A 7,394-nucleotide genomic window follows, 5' to 3' on the forward strand; every position below is an offset into this window, starting at 1 on the left:
TGAGGGAATTCCAGTTGAGCTATTTCAAATCCTGAAAGATGATGCTGTGAAAGTGCTGCATTCAATATGCCAGCAAATTTGGAAAACTCAGCAGTGGTCACAGGACTGGAAAAGGTCAGTTTTCATTCCAATCCCAAAGAAAGGCAATGCCAAAGAATGCTCAAATTACCACAAAATTGCATTCATCTCATACACTAGTAAAGTAATGCTCAAAATTCTCCAAGCCAGGCTTCAGCAACACGTGAACCCTGAACTTCCTGATGTTCAAGCTGCTTTTAGAAAAGGCAGAGAAAACAGAGATCAAATTGCCAAAATCCGCTAGATCATGGAAAAAGCAAAAGAGTTACAGAAAAGCATCTATTTCTGCTTTATTGACTATGCCAAAGCCTTTGACTATGTGGATCCCAATAAACTGTGGAAAATTCTTAAAGAGATGGGAACACCAGACCACCTGACTTGCTTCTTGAGAAACCTATATGCAGGTCAGGAAGCAATAGTTAGAAATGGTTCCAAATAGGAAAAGGAGTACTTCAAGGCTGTATGTTGTCATCATGCTTATTTAACTTCTATGCAGAGTACATCATGAGAAACGCTGGGCTGGAGGAAGAACAAGCTGGAATCAAGATTGCCGGGAGAATTATCAATAACCTCAGATATGCAGACGACACCACCCTTATGACAGAAAGCGAAGAGGAACTAAAAAGCCTCTTGATGAAAGTGAAAAAGGAGAGAGAAAAAGTTGGCTTAAAGCTCAACATTAGAAAACGAAGATTATGGCATCTGGTCCCATCACTTCATGGGAAGTAGATGGGGAAACAGAGGAAAGTGTCAGGTTTTATTTTGGGGGCTCCAAAATCACTGCAGATGGTGACTGCAGCCATGAAATTAAAAGACGCTTGCTCCTTGGAAGGAAAGCTATGTTCAACCTAGATAGCATATTCAAAAGCAGAGATGTTACTTTGCCAACAAAGGTCTGTCTAGTCAAGGCTATGGTTTTTCCAGTGGTCATGTATGGATGTGAGAGTTGGACTGTGAAGAAAGCTGAGCACTGAAGAATTGATGCTTTTGAACTGTGGTGTTGGAGAAGACTCTTGAGAGTCCCTTGGACTGCAAGGAGATCAACCAGTCCATCCTAAAGGAGATTAGTCCTGGGTGTTTATTGGAAGGACTGATGTTGAAGCTGAAACTCCAGTACTTTGGGCTCCTCATGTGAAGAATTGACTCATTGGAAAAGACCCTGATGCTGGGAGGGATTGGGGACAGGAGGAGAAGGGGACAACAGAGGATGAAATGGCTGGATGGCATCACTGACTCGATGGACATGAGTTTGGGTGAACTCCTGGAGTTGGTAATGGATAGGATGCCTGGGTGCTGTGATTCATGGGGTTGCAAAGAGTTGGACACAACTGAGCGACTGAACTGAACAGAACTGAACTGCAGTTTGTTGACTGTCTCTTCCCTGAAGCTAATCACCTTATCTAATCTTTCATCCCCATAAAAATCTTTCAAAATAAACATGATTGTCTCCAAATAACAAATGAGAGGCTCAGAGAGCCGAGGTTAATTTAATAAATGAGTAGAAGAACAGATTGTTTAATTTGGATTTATCTGACTTAAAATCCTATGCATTTTCCTTTCTCCAAAACTGCCATTTCAACCTTGGAAAGGAAAGCAAACAAACAAACAAAATAAACCACAAACATTAAGAATCTAGTTTTCACATAAAAGTAGCATGACTATAAGAGTAACTTGCATTTTAATATATTTTATTATATTTTGAAACTGATTTAATAATTTCTCTAAAATGTACCCAATAGGCACTCTGGATCCTGATACAAAACGCTGAGTGATATCCGTGCATTACTTGAAAAATGCCAAGTTCAGAGTGTAGTTTCCTCCACTCCATTTATATTTGCATTTAGGTACCAACCAAGGGCAATGAACTAAGAGTATTATTGTAGAAGTACAAAACCTCTTCTGAAGACAAAGCAGACTATAGTTCTAAGTTTTGCCACGTGAACTTTAACACAGACAGCCTTTGAGAATTTTGTCTCTACATCAAGCCAGAAGAGGGGAGGATTACTTACCCCACATTAGGCTAACAGAACAAGACTTCAACAAGATTGCTGGGAAAGATTAGAGGTACCTACAAGAAGGGGGAAAGGACATTTCCCTCTTCTGCTCAGTGCTTCAGTTCAGTTCAGTCGCTCAGTCATGTCTGACTCTTTGCGACCCCATGAATTGCAGCACGCCAGGGTTCCCTGTCTATCACCAACTCCCGGAGTTCACCCAAACTCACGTCCATTGAGTCGGTGATGCCATCCAGCCATCTCATCCTCTGTTGTCCCCTTCTCCTCCTGCCCCCAATCCCTCCCAGCATCAGAGTCTTTGCCAATGAATCAACTCTTCGCATGAGGTAGCCAAAGTACTGGAGTTTCAGCTTTAGCATCATTCCTTCCAAAGAACACCCAGGACTGATCTCCTTTAGAATGGACTGGTCGGATCTCCTTGCAGACTCTCAAGACTCCAAAGGACTCTCAAGAGTCTTCTCCAACACCACAGTTCAAAACCAACTCTTTGGCGCTCAGCTTTCTTCACAGTCCAACTCTCACATCCATACATGACTATTGGAAAAACCAGAGCCTTGACTAGATGGACCTTTGTTGGCAAAGTAATGTCTCTGCTTTTGAATATGCTATCTAGGTTGGTCATAACTTTCCTTCCAAGGAGTAAGCGTCTTTTAATTTCATGGCTGCAATCACCATTTGCAGTGATTTTGGAGCTCAATAAAATAAAGTCTGACACTGTTTCCACTGTTTCCCCATCTATTTCCCATGAAGTGATGGGACCAGATGCCATGCTGCCAAAAGCTCATAAACTCATCCCGGTGAAGTCATTGGTGTATAAAATGGTGAGAAGTTTCCTTGGAGAGCTTGATATGTGTGCCCTGAAATCTGGGAGCATCCATGAGCCTAGAAACTTGTGCCTCCTCCACTGGAGAACAGACAGAAGGTAAGAGGGTGGTGAACTACATATCCACCATCTTGCACTGCAAGTTTGCATGTGTTTCCCTTAGGTTAAATTGACCTCAAAGAATGGTGACAGAATTCTGGGTGACCATCTAATTATTCTGTCCCACCGGGAAGCCTGCCAGAGTGAAGGGACCATAGCATAGGCGACTGTGATTTCCACCACCACAGGCACTTGCTTAGGGGTAGGGGCTTTACAAGACCACAGGAAGACAGTATGTGGCTGGTGTTAGGATCCAAGCAGAGTCTTTTATCTTTAAGGTGCAGTTCATAGCCTGAATCCTAGCAAGAAAGCCAGTGTTTGGGTTGCACCAGATTACACAGCACCAATTAGGTAAGTTATTAGTCCCCTATTTTCTAATTCTCCCTCCTTGGAGAAGGAAGAAGAAGCCAGAGGCCGCAAAAGGAATAAATAGATGTATTAGTTATCTATCACTGCCTAACAAATTATTCTAAAACTTGCAGCCTAAATCAAAAATGTGTGTGTGTGTTATTCACTCAGTCATGTCTGACTCTTTGTGACCCTGTGGACTGTAGCTCACCAGGCTCCTCTGGCCATGGAATTCTCCAGGCAAGAATACTGGATTGGGTTGCCATTCTCTTCCCCAGGGGAATCTACCTAATCCAGGGATCAAACCTGGGCCTCCTGCACTGTAGGCAGATTCTTTACCATCTGAGCCACCAAGGAAGCCCAAACAAAAAATAAATGTCTTACCTCACAAGTTTCTGTGGATCAGGGATCTGAGAGCGGCTTTGTTGTTGTTGCTCAGTTGCTAAGCTGACTCTTTGCAACCCCATGTATTGCAGCATACCAGACTTCCCTTGCTCAAACTCATGTCTATTGAGTCAGTGATGCCATTCAACCATCTCATCGTCTGTCATCCCCTTCTCCTCTTGCCCTCAATCTTTCCCAGCATCAGGGTCTTTTTTAATGAGTCATCTCTTTGTATCAGGTGGCCAAAGTACTGGAGCTTTAGATTCAGCATGTCTTTCCAATGAATATTCAGGGTTGATTTCCCTTAAGATTTACTGGTTTGATCTCCTTGCTGTCTAAAGGACTCTCAAGAGTCTTCTCTAGCACCACAGTTTGAAAGCATCAGTTTTTCAGTGCTCAATATTCTTTATAGTCCAGTTCTCAGAGAGTGGCTTATTTGTGTGTTTCTGGCTCAGGGTCTCTTAAGATATTATAGTCTAGATGTTGGCAGAGGCTGCAGTTATCTGAAGGCTTGATTGGGTCTGGAGAATCTACTTCCAAGGTGTCTCACTCATGTGTCTGGTGAGCTGAGTCTGGTTGATAGCAGGAGACCTCGGTTCTTTGCCACATGGAACTCTTCATAAGGTTGCTTGAGTGTATTCAAGACAGGGTTGCTGGTATTCCCAGAGCTAGTAGCAGTAGTAGTTTGGTTGCTAAGTCATGTCCGACTCTTGCAACCCCACAGACTGTAGCCTACCAGGCTTCTCTACCTATGGGATTCTCCAGGCAAGAATACTGGAGTGGGTTGCCACTTCAAAAAAGAACCAGTCAGAAGCCAAAATATCATCCTTGAAATTTATGTGGGAGGGGGTTGCACAAGTTTATTGAACACCAGGAGGTGAGAATTACTGAAGGGAGGTATAGTTACTACAAAGCTAAACGTGGAAGAGGAGAAAGGCTTTGAACAGGACATGTGACTAAATGTGTAATTTATTTTTTTTAATATTTATTTATTCTGTGCTGGGTCGTAGTTTTGGCATGTTGGAATCTTAGTTCCCGGACCAGGGATTGAACCCAGGCCCCCTGCATTGGGAGCTCAGAGTCTTAGCCACTGGATAACCAGGGAAGTCCCTAAATATGTACTTTAGACTGCACTGGATTTTTTAAGATCTGAAAGTGAACGTAATTATTGAAATGGTCTTATAGCTGGAAGTAACTGAAAAAACATGGCTGGAATGGCAGCTAGTATTGAGGTCAGTCTGTAGGAATAGAAGTCCTGGCACTTTGACTGACATTCACTCTTGAACATGTATAGAATCTCCTCCAGCTATTACAGTAACATTAAATTTGAGTGACATGGTAATGTTGTATAATATTTGCTACCAAGTCACACGGTTTAAGTTGCTTGTATGACGGAGAAGGCAATGGCACCCCACTCCAGTACTCTTGCCTGGAAAATCCCATGGACGGAGGAGCCTGGTAGGCTGTAGTCCATGGGGTCACGAAGAGTCTGACACTTACTATGCGACTTCACTTTCACTTTTAACTTTCATGCATTGGAGAAGGAAATGGCAACCCACTCCAGTGTTCTTGCCTGGAGAACCCCAGGGAAGGCGGAGCCTGGTGGGCTGCCATCTGTGGGGTCGCACAGAGTCGGACATGACTGAAGCGACTTAACAGCAGCTGCAGCAGCATGTAACATTTTAGATGATTTAGGCTTCTGGTAATGTGATATGGCTACTGTCTTCCAATGTCCAGCACCAGTAAATAGAAAGAGATATGGACTCCTGGTGTCTGGATTGGGAGCTTATGGAGACCCAACTGTTGTATGATTACTGCCTGGATGGGAAGTTGGTCAGGAAAGTAGAGCCTATGACAACTGAGAACCAGTTAATAAAAGGAAGGACCATCCAGAAGCTAAGAATTAGCAGCAAAGTAGGAAGTTAAGATTCAGTTGGTCAGGTCTATTGGAGGTTGTCACCTATAGGCTGGATGATCCCTTAGACTGCAAATTGTGCTGGACCTTCCTCCATTGGAATCTTGACCCTCTTGTCTCCAAGCTTCAGGGACATGAATACTCCAAGGAAACAGCATTTAATATCTGCGACCAAAGAACAAAGGAGGGATATTTGCCTAATACTTGTGTAAGTACAGAAAGTACATCAGCAAAATCTATTTGTTTCCACCTCAGAAGTAAATCAAGCCCCACAAAGTCAGAGTGGTTCTTTGAAAACACATCCAGATCCTGTCACTGCCTTGCTAAAAACTCTTTCATGGCATTCCTTCACACTTAATAAAATCTAATTTTTAAAAAAATTTTTTGGCTGTGTGCATTCTGTAGGACCTTAATTCCCTGACCAAAGATTGAACCTGGAGCCTTCACTGTAAAAGTGTGAAGTCCTAACCACTGGACCACCAGGGAATTTGCCATAAAATCTAATTTTTAAAGTACCATTCCTCAGGGGATATTCCTAGTGATCCAGTGACTAAGACTGCACGCTCCCAATGCAGAGGGCCTGGGTTCAATCCATAGTCAGGGAACTAGATCTCACAACTAGGAGTTCACAAGCCATAACTGAAAGATCCCACTGTTGCAAACAAGAACGTGTACAGCCAAATTAATAAATTAATTAAAATAAATACTTAAAACATACCATTCCTCTGATTTAGAAAGGGCTAGCCAGGTGGCTTAATGGTAAAGAATCTACCTGCCAATGCAGGAGGCACCAAAGATATGGGCTCAACTGATCCCTGAATCAGGAAGATCCCTTGGAGAAGGAAACTGTATCCTACTCCAGTATTCTTGCCTGGAAAGTCCCAGGAACAGAGGAGCCTGGCAGGCTGCAGTCCATGGTGTCACAAAGAACCGGACATGACTAAGTACTCACTGACTCAGAAATTCCACTTTTGGGTGTATATGCCAAAGAATTGAAGGCAGAGATCCAAACAAATATCTGTACTCCCATGTTCATAGTAGGATTATTCACAAAAGTGAAGAGGTAGAAGTAGCCAAGTATTCATCAACAGATGTATGGATAAACAAAATATGTGATACACATGTAATAGAACAGTATGCAACCTTAAAAAGGAAGGAAATTCTAACATGTGCTGCAACATGAATGAACTCTGAAGACATTATACTAAAGGAAAGAAGCTAGTCAAAAAAGGAAAAATAATCTAGCCAGAGGAAAAAAATTTTCTTACCAAGTACCCTATTACACAACCCTCTGTCAAAATCTTTCAAGAAGAAAACTGGACAAAATATTTCTGTTGCAATGCCTCATCAATGATCAGGAAAACTTTAAAACTTAGAAATCAGGCAGAAAGCCACTTGCATGATTTTTTTCAGTGTCCAAAAATCCCACTGAAGGATCTTTAGGCTCTGGGATTACAATGCATGTTGATTTAGAACCAGTCTTTTACAATTCTGTCAAGTTGCAGATTAATTTATAGAAAACGCCAAATAAGGTGAGGTTCTTCAAAGGTTTGGGTTCATTTCTTTGTAGCTCATTAATCAGTTTTATATCTTATATAACAATATTATTTTTAGCATTCCTTCTTTCACTTAATCCATTTTCTCCTGTTCCCTGAGAACTGACATTGCCACCCAGCTGGTTCTGTCGTTAAAGAACTGATTAAAAGTTTTATGTGGGCTATTTAGGGCTCAGAGG

At 42.2% G+C, this 7,394-nt stretch overlaps 1 non-coding gene across 1 annotated transcript; it reads right to left on the reverse strand.

Moving 5' to 3' along the window:
* Positions 1–6,072: 6,072 nt before the first annotated feature.
* TRNAK-UUU lies at positions 6,073–6,145 on the reverse strand. Its single transcript has one exon. It is a non-coding gene; the product is annotated as a tRNA-Lys (tRNA).
* Between the last annotated feature and the right edge of the window lie 1,249 nt (positions 6,146–7,394).

The sequence above is a fragment of the Bison bison genome, unplaced genomic scaffold (genome assembly GCF_000754665.1).
Source record: "Bison bison bison isolate TAMUID 2011002044 unplaced genomic scaffold, Bison_UMD1.0 scf7180017864315, whole genome shotgun sequence".
NCBI lineage: Eukaryota > Metazoa > Chordata > Mammalia > Artiodactyla > Bovidae > Bison > Bison bison.